The sequence below is a fragment of the Drosophila kikkawai genome, chromosome 3R, assembly GCF_030179895.1.
Source record: "Drosophila kikkawai strain 14028-0561.14 chromosome 3R, DkikHiC1v2, whole genome shotgun sequence".
In the NCBI taxonomy this organism is placed as follows: Eukaryota; Metazoa; Arthropoda; class Insecta; order Diptera; family Drosophilidae; genus Drosophila; species Drosophila kikkawai.
In genome coordinates this window covers 12,147,849-12,161,920 of record NC_091731.1, presented here as the reverse complement: position 1 = coordinate 12,161,920, position 14,072 = coordinate 12,147,849, and the positions used below count along the sequence as shown (strand labels likewise).

Below are 14,072 nucleotides of genomic sequence, written 5' to 3'. Positions count from 1 at the left end.
ACTCTAGTGGTGTAGGCTGGCAAAATTTATTAGCAGCCAGAAAAATGCCGTCTAAGCGGGTTAATTGAGCAATAACAAAATGCAAAACATGCTAAACATGCAAAATGATGCCTAATGTGTGTTTTGTATGCGTTTACACAACTGCAACAGCAGCAGCAACAATTGCATGCCGTGCAACAGCAACTCAAAAACAATCCAACATTCAACAAAGCCTCAAAGTTTCCTCTTTGCAGTGCAGGAATTGCAACAATATGGTTTGGCAATTTACAAGACCACCTGCCACCGGCCAAGAAATTCTCTGAGTTATTGCTCTAACCCAGCTGGTTTTAGTTAGTAATTCCAATTGAGAAAGGTTTAAATAAATTATAAATACATATTTAAAAGTTTACAAGTAGGAGATATCTTGAAACATCTCAGTAACTTTTAAGACATTTAATTTATGAGGGGTTTTCATTCTTAGGGTTTACAAATCCTTTATAGAAAATCTTACAATTCAAGAAACAAATCAAATTCACACAGAATTTGTTAGGGCATACATTCCATTGCATACTTTTGGACAGCTTTTATATGGATTTCATATCTCTAGTGATCTCTCTAGCACTTCCCAGGAGGAATTTCCTATGTAAATATTTAATTAATATTATTTCCGTATTATATATCAAAGGTAGTATTCTACAGGATTTTTTAAAATAAATTTTAAAACTATTTTAACCTCAAATCTCCATTTATTCCATAGTAAATGTGGCTTATGTTGCATGTAATCCCCCTACTAATTATTACACTGCCTAGAGAAAGAAAAGATATATTACAACATTACAGGCTCTTGTAATGACTACAGTTTCCGAGCCAGCCAATTAAGCAATAAGCCTAAAGATTCACCAAAGTGGCTGCATTTTTCAGGCCGAGAATCCCCGCCGTTTCCGAGCCCACTTAGTGATGACCGTTTGACATTTGAGTGGATTGCAGTTGCTTTGTTATTAATTGACTTTCGAGTTGGTTGTGCTTCTTATGTTGGCTCTGTTGTTGCCCCATTTGCTGTTTTTAATTAAGTTTTTTCAATCTTATCTGCCGCTGATAGGTGATAGGTGGACTCGAGTGCACGGGTATCCACAGAGCCAGAGGCGGTAAAAGTTGGCCAAGGAATTACAATTATCGGCTTACGCGGGGACTTATAGACCGAACCGCTCTGTGTGGGAAAGAGAGTTTCTCTCGGGGCGCATTGGAGAAATATAAATATATAATCCCCTCCCTGATGGTTAGGCAACAACAGAGGTTAGTGGTAAACAAAGTTAAAGTATTTCCAAACACGGAACTGGTCTTCTCCTCCATAGTACAGGGGGCTTAGCAAGCTGATCACTCTGGACACGCTCCTTATTATTCAGTGGGAGCCACATCCCGATCGAGCCATCTATTTATTCATTCAAATCATGACGCCGTCTAATGATGAATGCCATAAATAAAAGGCTCAAGAACGCGCGGACACGATTTTCAGCTTTATTTATCACCCCGATGCTAACGACGAAAATGAAACAAAAATCGAAAAACAAACTTAAACTAGATACGATCGAGAAAGAGAGAAATGCCAAAAGCGCATTTGATTGCCGCTAAGAGTTAATAAAATTAATAAAGTATAATAATTAGCATATGGAAAGAAAAGAGCTTGGCCCGCTGGGACAATTGATGAGCGCGGCGTGTGAGCATCATCGATTAATAATAATACATACAACAAGTCGAACAGGTAGAGCCACCGCTTTGCACAAAAAAAAATTGATTAAATCGAATTTATTATTCTAACAGAATCCATTAAAACGCTAACGATTACACGGGACGGGTTGGGCTGGTTATCCTCAATAAGCGGAAAGTGAAAATTAATCGGCGTTCGATGGCAAATATTTACAGCCACTTACATGGGCGGAGGAGGAGGAGGAGGAGGAGGAGGTAATCGAGAAGGGAATGGCCAGTTGGTAAACAACATTTTTGCACAATTAGAGAAGGAATCGCTTTACAATTTGTGATCCAATCGACCAGGTATGGTGGCTTGGCGTCGTTAGATATACATATGTATTTTGGACGTCTGGAATGGACGCGAGATGACTTCATGCCTGGCTCTGTCCAAAGGGTTGCTGTCATCATTATTATAATTATTTTATGTGTGGACGATAATTGGCTTGTTTGCAGACATGGCTTTGAATTAATGAGGATTTAGGTGGGGATATCATAGCTATCATGTTGGCTTGATTATTAGAGTTAGGAAATCCTGTCTTATAACGTTACAACTCTTGTTTTTCACCTATGAAAATCATCTAATAATGGCAGAAAATGCAATCAGCTTGCAAGATTATTGTTAAACTATTTCTCAAAGCTCCAGCTCAAGTCCACTAATAACTAGGTAACATGCAATATAACTTTCCATTCCTCAATTAATATGTTATAATAACAGATGGTGGCTGCCTGCAGCCACACGTGTTATTAGGAACTAGTAATAATATGATAAATCAAGAAACAACTGGGCATAAACATTACGAATTCGCTTTGTGTAAACTTCACAAAGAAGGGGAAGGGGTAACAATTCAAACACAAAAACCCCGGACATTGTATATTCTTGTAATTTGTTGTTTCTCACCCAGCTTCAATTGTGTGCCTCAAGTACAAACAACCGAGTATACGAATTCCCCATAGGTGTTTCGCGGTGACACCCTTAACAGACGAGTGGCTGACACCGAAGTGATCGAGGTGATTGTGCAAAATGATAATTTGACATATCAAAGAGAGCTGGCGGGTGTCCAATGCCAATTCTTGTCGGCTATTTACTCGCTTCTTTATCGACGGGCCCATTCGATTTTTTATTCGCGAAAAGGTTTATTTTGTCAAGCAATTAACGAGCGTTTGTTGAATTTCGTGTGAAAATTTTCCACTGAAATTCCGCCACAATATCTGTATGTAGTATGGATGCCTGGGCAGCCCCCCAAAAGAGCAAGAGTCAAATTCTTGGCCAAGATAAGCGGGCTGGGCAAAAAAAGTGTATGACTAACTCCTGGGCCGGCAAATTGCAGGCACACATGCAGCGAAAGGCCATCGAGCCATTAAGCCCGTCCTGGCCAAGAGAGCGCTGAGCTGAGCTACGAGACTTGGCCGATATCGCCCATGTCAGTTGCCGTTGACTGGCCATTAGCCAAGGCTGTTGTTTTTTTTTTTTTCATATGCACTTTGAGAAATTTTAGATCTCTGGCGAAGATTGAAGGGATACTAATTAGTTTGAGTATCAATTAATATTGTAATTCTAATTTCCCTTTGATCAAACAGCCTAAAAACTTTACCTAATTCCTTCTTAAACCTTTTCCTTGTTGCTTTAGCTATTAAGTACTGAAAGCTACTAGAAAATAAACAAACATATCCCTTCAAATATAAATATTTCACACAGTTAACAGACTAACGGAATGGCTAGGGTTTATCCTTGAATCAGTAATTACTACCACTCCCTTCTATAGCTTTTTGTTAAAATAAATACAATTATTTTGAAATCAATATACATGTATACATTTTCTTTGTGTGTGCCTCGACTGGTAGCTACTTGCAATCGCCTTGCCTGATATTTAGAATCGACCAGCAACGGCAGCAACTTTAATGCCCTCTTATGGATTGCGCAGACGCCAAAAAATTGGCCAACAACAAGTTGCTGGCCACGGGCACACACATGCAGCAGCAGCAGGCCAGGCCAGGCCAGGTAAATTGCTTGGCCCGGTCTTGTCGGGCTTTTCAGTTTTTGGTTTTTGGTTTTCAGTTTTGCCCAGCTAACTTGGAAATGTTTTTCCCGCTCCGTCTCTCTGGCTGGTGTGTACTTGTTACGTGAGAAAATTTTTGTGGAAAAACTCTGCATTTTGTTTGGTTGTATTTTAATTTTTTTTCAACTCACTAAAAATGTACCATTTGAGGCTTTGTTTTGTTTTGGTTTTGTGGTATCTGGCTGAGGCCGGGCTAATAAATGCATTCATCTGCCCAAAAAACCGCATTATGGCCATCTGACCAGGTTAAGGGGAAGCCTTGGGCTAAGGGAAGGGTTCTGCGGGTCTCGGTTCTTGATTGTTTATACGTTTTTTGTTCTGTTTCGAGCAACTGATTGATGGCAAAGTTAATCCAAAAGAAGTTGAACAAGATAAAGTTTTTTAAAAGGATAAGAGTTTAAAAAAAATTCAAAAAGTTGGACCTAAAATATGACAAGAAAAGGCAACCGGCAAAAGGAAAAATACAGAAAATACATATCCTTTTCTGGGGAATAATAAAATATTAAATAATACAGAGCCTGTATTTATGAAAATATATGCTGAATAAATCAGTTTGCTTATCAAAATTTTCATATATATTTTGTTACCTTTCCTCTCATTACTCAAGCTATTTAAATGCATCTCACAGAAAATAAAGAGTAGCTAATTTTGCATTGCAATTGGCGCAAACTTGCCTGACGCTCTTTTAGTGCCTCCTCCTTGTACCTGCATTGAATTTCAATTAACGTTCAAATTGCTTACAAATTCCACTTGCCATTCCAATTTCAATAACGAAAAAATAATAAATAAAAAGAGCTCAACAAAAAATAATACAAACAAATGCGCATGAAATTAATTCGAAGGAAAAATTGCCAAATACCAAAACCAAGCAACTCCGAATAAAATATATGGCACAATAAAAACGAATTAAATTAAAATTAAGTGACTTGCTTTGGATTTATGAGTTGATAATACGTATTTTGTTGCCATGCTAAAAAACAAATCAGTGTATTTCATCGCTAAAAAATTAGGTAAACGAAAACGTATCTGTAAATCCATAAAAGCCGCCAAATTTTACACAAAAACCGAGCAAAATGTAACAAATTCAAGAACTGATTAAGTAAACGAAAAATAATCATTTTATTTTCAAGGCACTGAGACTGTTTACTTGATAAATAAAACAGATTTGGGGAAAATAATACTGGAGCCGAGGTTTAAGGAATTAGAGCAATAATAAGCAAGAATTCGTTTATTTTTCATCAACACCTGAAAAATAAATATTTGTGAGACATATTTAACAATTCTAAGAAATGAAAATTTGTTGAAACTCACACGAATGTATTACTTAGCTTTGCAAGAAACCAGTTTGATTATATTTAAGTAAGAGAACATTGTAAACTTCCAGCTTAGTTACAGTGGATTAAATCAAGTCTCCGATTTTAGAACAAGTTCTGATAATTTTGTAAAACACAAATATATAATTCAGTAAGCCTAAATAGGATTCTCCACCTTCCCGGTATAACTCAAAGCCTGTGTTTATTTAATAGGCTTCCATTACACAAAGTACTTAATTAGTCATTACACTGACGGGGTAATAAATCCCACACTATATGGCACAAGCACGTTAGAACACTTTTTTTTTTATTTTAAAAAGTGCGCAGTTTCCAGTAGAAATTGAAAATATGTATCTCAAAGTACAAGATAGATTAAACACACGTAAGAAAATATATAGTGGAATAGCAATAGGCAAGAATTAGGTAATGTCATTCAAATAAATGACAGGACAAAGGTAACGAACGACAATGAGGTAAACTCTTCAAAGTTGTTTTTAAAAATGTAATTTTAGATTTTATATTTAGAGACCCGTTCCGGACATTAAGCCGCTTAATCGGACCTCCGTGACAGCCGATTTGCCGGAGTTGTAATTGCACCGAATGCAATTTCGAGGCACACAAACCCAGTCCGATGCACACGCAACTTTTGCGGTCGGAATATGCGAATATGTGAATATGTGAATAATTGAATGTTGGTGGCATCTTCCGTGTTTGGCTAAATGCAATTTTAGGTATGCCGGAGTTGCCTCACTCGATTGGCTAAGTAATTGTGCAGTCAGCGCAACGGCTGAAAGCTAAATACGAAAACCCTGGCACTCACAATAAATTGAAAGCCTAATGTAAAACATATTCAAATGAACAGGTTAAAAAAATGTATTAACAAAATATATTTATTTATAAGGGGACGGCCCAAGCAGTCAAGCTCAACAGCACGGAATGCTGCAAAGTGAGTAGAGTCCTGAAACACACAAATTAAGGATCAGCTAAGATATTGTTTAAATAAACAGTTTCAGAGCTTTAAATATAAAATATTTAAATTTAAATAAACAAAAAACAAAGCAATTAAAAATATAAAATAATGTATTAATACGTTTTTCTCGTTCTCCATCTTTGTTCTTCGAATATTAAAAATAGTACAAGGGGTTTTTTTTATTCCCTACTACCCACATTTATTTCTTAGAATTTTGCCATAATCTTTGTTTTGCGTTGTATTTGGGAATTTCCCGTATTCCCCCCCTGGTCGTGTTCACGATTCATAAATAATTTATTAGCCTCGCTTCATTTACGGCTTCTGCACATTCTCAAATTAATTATTACGAATTAACACAAAATCCAAGAAGCACGCGTCGGATAAAATTAAAAGAAAAAGCGCACAAAAATAACAGATAAATAAATGAACTTATCACCTGAGGCTCTTTTTTTTTTTTTTGGCCTGGCCTTTTGTGGTTTGTCTAGTTTGCTGCTGTCCAGATCAAACGAAACGCGTCGAGCATGGAGCACGGGGATAAAAAAACATTTTCTGCTGACGCACATTTCACGAAAAAATTATAGAGGAGCGCCCCTCCACCATCACCAGCTTCACCAGCAGTAATTATCAAAGCAAAGCAAAGTTTTTTGCCAAATGAATTTATAATGGTTTTATTTTTATCTTGTTGGCGAATCCAGACAGGTCTGGCTCTAAGCAGAAGCTGGTCTGTTTTTTCGGTTTCTTTTGCGTTTGGCATGTGCCAAAACAATTTGCCACCTGCTGTCCAGTGTCCGATCTTGAGCTCTCTTTTCCTTACCAAATTGTATTTACTTTTACTGCAAGAATTTCTGTCGAGGAAAACTCTCACTCACCGCAGCCGAAATGACAGCCTGACATGTCAGGTGATGTGTCAAATGTCTATCTGGCTGGCTACGTGCCGCGGCCAGGTGAAATTCAAGTCCATGTCCATGTCCGGAGACATAAAATTTAATGCAAAAACGCAAGTGAAAATTAAGCGAAGAATAAGATAAGCCGCCGGAGAAGCCGAACCTCTTTTATCCAGCTTCAGATTTGCGATGAGAAAAAGTGAAACGAGTTTGTTTCAGAGGAAAGTTTGGCCATTAATGTTCTTTAACTATTTCTAGAGAAAGTTCTAGGCACGTGGATGGGTTAGGGTTCTGCAAAAACATTTTAAATACAAGATGTATTACTCCTCTTAAAAATAACAATTACTTTCGGTTTATTCTCCTCTTAATAACAGGGTAAAATATAAAAATATAGTATTAAAAAAAAAGATTTCTTGTTCCTCTTAAAAATAACAATTACTTTCGGTTTATTCCCCTCTGTTCCCCTGTTATTAAGGGTAAAATATAAAAAAGTCACCTCAAAATAACCCATTTGTTGTGATTCGTTTGTAATTTTTAAAATTCTGGGAATCACTGTCACGACCGAACATATTGATTTATTACTTCATATATCTTTCGTCATGACCACATTTCTTTGTCAACTTTGTTAAACAATTCAAATTTGCATACGAGCGAATATATTTATATTCAAATTTGTCAACATATTGGCGCAGGCTTGGCCATTCATTTTTTTGTTTATTTGATTATTTACTTGCTTGCTCAAGTTCAGAGTTCGCATTTCATTTGGAGGCTTACGTAACCTGAACTTGCTGCCACTTAGACCCGATTTGATTGCAGGTGATCAGTGGTCCATTGAGCCGATTAGTTTTATTAAGGCGATTAGTCAAACCATCTCGCCAGCTTAAGGAATAGGAAAAGTTCGCTCTAAAGTTAATCGAGTTAGATCAGAGAAGGAAATGATGGTGCAATTAAAGGCTATTGCAGATTAGTTTCAGCAGTCCGAAAATGACGCAAATTTATGATCTAAACAAATTATACTCGGACTCGCACTCGTACTCACATTGCATGTGAGCAATTGTTCGCAACTGTCCCGATGTCGCAGATCGTTTCCGTTGACAAATTCACATTGTTGTGGCTCGATCACGAAACAATCACCCGTCAGCATCCACGTCTCTAATGCATTTTAAATGTTGTATAATTCAAAGATTTATCGATGCATGAACACCGAACGGATGTCCCCTCAAACGGACATGATTTAATAACGAAACAAAATCAAGATTTTGCAAAAACAGGCCAAGAAACAGATACAGATCGTCGATCTCTGGCGACCCCGTTTCATGTGCGTGGAAATGCAATCGATACAGCATAAATGAGTTAAGACGATGAGCAAAAAAAGAAAGAAAACCTGGCTAAAAGGGCCAACTCTCAAGAGGGGTCCCTCGGTGCAATTAAAGTGCAAAAGTGCTGAAAGGCAGGCCAAGAGCAGTAAAGCCGGCAGCCAGCAACGGTTGGTCAGCTCGGCAAATTAGCATTTAAGTGCCTCTCAACAGTTAGGCCGCCGTATATCCCCTGGGCCTAACATATATCCGAAGAGGAGTATGACCAGCGGCAATTAGAACTGAACGGAAGCTAAATCTAGAGAGCTTAAGATGAGTTATTGACTCAACCGACTTTAAGATACTTAGTAGAAGTTTAAGATACTAAAGGGTATTTATTAATACAAGTGAGATTTATGATCTCTTAAAGCTTGTATGGCAAACTTACTCAACCATCTTGTAAAGACTTTCATTAAAAATACCTCATAAAAGAGGAAACTAGAAAGGAACCATCTAACTAAGATACACCTTTATCAGAACATCTAACTAATTTCTGGACAAGTATACCCCTAGTACACGCATTTATAGGATGCTTTACGACCAGTAAATTGTACTACGTCAACAGTTATGCAAGAAATTTGTTTTTCTCCCCAGTCGTTCTATGAGTAATTGACCCATATTTAAGGTTCTCAATGCGAGCAGTGAGCCGTGCGAAAGTTTGCGTGCCTCGAGCACTAATGCCCCACCAGCAGTGGCGACTTATGGGTTATGAATAGTTTCCTGCAGCCCAGTGTGCTTAGTCGGGTGATCCACACTGGTTTTTCTGGAATTTTTGTTGTAACATTTCTTTGGGTTTATATTTACCTTAAAACTTCCACAAATATTTATTGAAGCGCCTTTGAGGTGTGTCAAGTGGGCCTGCAAGAGATAAACAAAAGAAACTATTAAAATATTTGAAGAAACGAATAAAAATAACACAAAAGATTTATCAATTTGGAAATGCGAAGATCAAAAATGTTTTCACACGCCTCGTGAAATGAGATAATTTGACGGCGGCTTTCACACGAACACTTTCCGATCGATCTGGAAGGGGGTTGCGGGGTGCCTTTGGTAATCCCCCCCGGAGTGCAATTATGGAGCGATTTATTGAAAATGAAAATAAACACACACTCTTCACCCAGACAGACAGCGAGCGAAATCAAAATCAAAATCGAATCAAAACGCGAGGCGAAATCAAAACTTGCACAATGGGAGGAAAAGCAAAACAAAAGCCAATCAAGAGCAATCAAGAGCCAAGAGCTCCAAGACTCCGCGGCCAGTCAGCCTGCAGTTTTCTTTTGGGATCGCACAGATGCGTCACAGAGCCGGCAAGCCGAGAGATACAGACAGATACAAGTGCAGATACGAGATACAAGTGCGGATACAGACGCAGATACAGAGCGAGAGATACTTTATGTAGGTTGTTTCGGGCTCGGTGTCGGGCTCCCCATTTCCCCAGCGCTGTTTAAGCCATGAATCAAGCAATTGTCGAGGCACTTTTATTCTGTTTTAAGCGATATTCATGCTGGGTTATGGGGCGGGGTAATTGGCCCGGCAAACGGGTTAGCGTTAACGCTTAACGTGCGCGTTAACGCCGACGTTAACCCAGAAGAGTGGTGTGAAAAAGTGCGCATATCGCCGCCCGGTTTCGGATACAGATACAAATGGCAAAGGCCACTCCCTGACTAATTGTTTGTTCTCCGCCAGAGATTCTGCGTATCTCCGCTTGTTACTTTTGTTTTTTGGAAAGTTCTGGGCCTGACCTTGTTTCCCGAAGACGTCGGCAACTGTTGTCATTGGGCAAATACCTACGAGGAGAGTGCGGCTAATAAAGCACATAAAATAAAGGTTAAAAAAATGTTAAAACTTAAGAAAATAAACAGAGAAAAAAAAAAGAGCAGTAGTAGAATAGAGAAAAACAAACTAGGAAAGTCCGGCCGGCCAAACAATGCCGCAACATGATTCCGCACTTTGCCACTGTTTCAACAGTTGTGTAAACAAACCGAGGAACAACTAAACCGCCACACTCCACAGCCCCCATCCAGACCATTCGATTCCCAGTTAGCTCTTGGCAGCGAATCCAATGCGACATGGTCGTGGTCCATTTCCAGCGGCCAAACCAAATTGATCTTTGCCACCAGAAATGTGTCACACTGTAACAGTTCCGGACGGGCAATTGGGTCAGATATAATGATGGCACCCGGAATGCTAAATCAATTTGGACATTCGAGAGTCCGACATTCGACATTCGACAGTCGGCACTCGGCATCCGCAGACATGTAGCTCCCTGCGGTGATCAAAAAATGCACACTGGGGTAATGTGTGTTCCTGCCTCGGCGGCTCTTAAGGTTGATTCGAGCATTAAATATGAATTTACAATCAATTAACATAATAGTTCACCTAGAATTTCGTCGATACCTTCATCAATCATTTTTGCGGCCAAGAATATAGAGAGTGACTGATAGAGTTTGCGCTCAGGGGAAAAAGACTATGTAAAGCTTGATTAAAGTCTGACCTTAAATTTGAATAAACAAATAACTTCCCCTCTCTATGCTTTTTTCCTATAAATTTATTAGAATGATGGTTGAGATGTGACCTTTGTTTGCTTAGAAATGTATTAAATTTGGCTTTATACAAAAAGTAAAGCTACAATTAATCTGGTTTTAACATTGAATAACAAATTATGTCAACTGAATTAGCTTCTATAACAAGTATATAAACCCATATTCCATTTCGAGTTTATTATCTTTTACATTCGTTTGGTGTTTGTTCCAGTTTTACACTTTCCTCATGACACAGCTCCGTCCAAGTATATCGATCAGCCATAAAGTTTACAATATCTGGCCCATAAACCAATTGCATAAACGATGAGCCCGATGAGGCTCCACTTTGGCGTAGGCTGTACCTGTATCCAGGACGGCAGCAGCCTTCATGTTTCTGATTCCGAATCTGTATCTATGCATAACTAGCAGGCCCGGTTCCGCCGGCAATGGGCTGGGATTTGAGCTAGAGTTCGGATCTGGGACTGGGCTGTGTCGTTGATAATTTATATGTGTCGTCCAGCCCCCACAATCAAGTAACCAGCATTGCCTTTGTTTTACGGCCGGGGAGGAGTGAGTTTTATTTCCGTTCCACCATGCCCATGCCCCCACATCGTTCTCCTTTCGGGCCTGGGCTCAGCGGCATCTGAGAACAATCTTACACATGTAATTGCAATTGTCGAGCCACTCACGACAGTCGAACGAGCACAGCCCGGCAACGGGTTCGACAACGAGTTGGGTTCTGGGTTTTTCGAGGAGGGAACATTTCTACCTTTTAATTTGTGCGGCATACTACGGGTACTACTCCCTGTACACGGTAAGAAATGAACCTTGAGTTTAGGTAAGTAAAGAGGTTGCTTTGCTACCAAGCTACTATGATAGATTCCTCCCGGTGTAGACCACAAAGTTGGAAGACTCTCCCCGTGGCTGCCTCACTTTAATGTTGTGTAAAGAAGTTCTAAGACCCCGACAATTGCAACGGAAGTGCGTTCATTATTTTTAATGATTTTATTTAGTGGCTCCGCTGGGCAGAGCTCTACCTGAAGGCCTTCGAATTGCGCTCTGCCTTTCGCATTTGAATGCCTTTGAACAGGGACAGGATCTCGGGGCATTTACACGCCAAAGACTCAAAACATCTTATCCTGATCTTGAGTTAGGGAATGTCTGTGCGTTTGCTGGCTTGTTGTGCCCCAGCAGACCGAGACAAGTAATTAGTGGTGGGATAAAGACACACTCTATGGATGAGGCATAAACAAGTCAAGTCCCTGATTCCCACTGTCCATAAAGATTAGGTATTTATGACCGCTCCTCCGCTCCGACTTCCGTCCAACGAATTATGAGGGTGGATTGGTAATATCTTTATGCATTCCCAAACAGAAGGAAAATCCTACTACCTACCTGCCTTCTGTTTCTTATATTTTATTTTTTGGACAAAAGATCGCTGACGCGCCTTTTCCAGTTGTGTGACCCGTGAACCCCCCCATCGATTCCCAACTATCTTTATCTCTGTGCATCTGTCGCCAAGCGAGGTCTGAGCAGCTCTAATTGCATCTTTCAGCAATTAGCAAGCCGGGCTAATTTCAATAATTGAATGGAAAACAACACAAAGTCAGAAGGGCAGACGGCCAGTCGGGGGATCAGCCGCAATTGACATTCACATGGGAACTGTCAGTCAACTTTGACCGCAAAATAAACTGAGAAATTACTTAAATGAGAGCAATAAGTAGGTCTAGACGAGGTATGACACATTTTTGAATGCTCTTTTAGAGAATTTAAGTACCTTTTTGGGTTTTAAAAATCTGCTGATAATAAAAATTAAGGGTTTATTGACTATCTTTCCTTTAACAAAGAGAGAAATCTGATTTGTAAATGTTGAATAGCTAATAAATTCGCATAGAAATAAACGATAATATTAACTTGATTTATTTGTTAGTACACAATTACAGAAAACCTAAATAAACTTTCAGTTATAAAGTAAAGTTTAATTACAATTTTAAGATTAGAAAACGGAATTAGTTTTTTAGTTAATGAAATATTTATAACTTATTAAATTGTTGGATGCTAATTGCAGACAGAATTTAATTATATATAATTTAAAGAGCATTTAAATATGACAACCTTTGCAAGTTATTTGCTTTTAGTCAATTGATTTATCGAGAGATAAAATAACTCACATAAAGTTATACTTATCAGATCAAAAGGTTTCTAAGTAGATCACGGTTATTTAATGTTGATAATAATATATAAACATTAAATTCTCAGGTATATTTATTTATATTGCTCGTATATTACAAGACTTTTAGAAACGAAGACCTGCATACCCTAACTTTGTGAGAATTCACTTGCAGAGATATATTGTACTTTATTTTTCACGATTTCCAGAAAGCCATAGTAAGAGGAAAACCAAATTAGCCAGACAGATACCATAGAGAGACGTAGAATTTGATAATATAATATAAACATTTTCTTAAAGATTTCTAGCTCCCTATTGGGATCAAACACCTGCTGCATGCATACCCTTCGTGCTTAGTGCAACCACAGTCCGATTACCGAGTTCAAAGTGAGGGGGCAGCGAACGCCCCTGACTGCCAAGTGCACGGCAAACACAATACACAGAGGCGGGTGCAGCGAGGGGGCTGCTGCAACTGAGACAATTATAAACACAAACACAAACACAACACGAGTGCGGCCACAAGGGGGTGAGCACAAAACGTTGCATGACACGCCAGCAGCAGCAGCAGCAGCAACAAACAATCGACAGCAATTGTGGCATGTGATTTGCAAGTTTTCTATTTTGACGTTCGAGGGACTGACTGCTACCGGGGGAGATCTGAGCCGGGTTGAGTTGAGTTGGGATTGTCATGCATCGATTTACATATTACTGAAATCCGTATAAAAGGCAACAAAAGCTAAGCTTAAGCCGCTCCGCCGGACAGACGGACGGCCAACGTCATTCAGCGTCTCTGCCGCCGTCGTCTTCATTTGAATCAATTAAACCAGTTTGGGCCTACGACTGCGACTGTGGGTATATCTACGTGTATTGGGTGTGTTTGTGAGTCAACCCGTACTCATTAGGTATTCATCTGCCTCTGCTGATGCTGCACTTGATTGATCATTCGCCGAGCCGAGCCGAGTCAAGCCAAGCTGGGCCGCGCCTAAAGTTGGGAAAAATTCCATGAATTCGATTATACAAAGTCAAATTCTCGTAGACATTACTGGATGGATGGACAACCCTACCCCAACCTCCGT

General features: G+C 39.3%; 1 protein-coding gene across 4 annotated transcripts in view; it reads right to left on the bottom strand.

Moving 5' to 3' along the window:
- LOC108073236 (uncharacterized) overlaps nt 1–14,072 on the bottom strand; it is a 36,836-nt gene that overhangs the window by 10,382 nt on the left and 12,382 nt on the right. For 2 of the 4 annotated variants that reach the window (XM_017164785.3, XM_017164786.3), the window contains exon 2: nt 9,109–9,162. The gene's annotated coding sequence lies outside the window, so the exon portion shown is untranslated. Of the gene's footprint in view, nt 1–9,108; nt 9,163–10,046; nt 10,064–10,207; nt 10,276–14,072 lie in introns of those variants that run through there. The other 2 variants (XM_070286820.1, XM_070286821.1) reach the window with 2 other exon arrangements.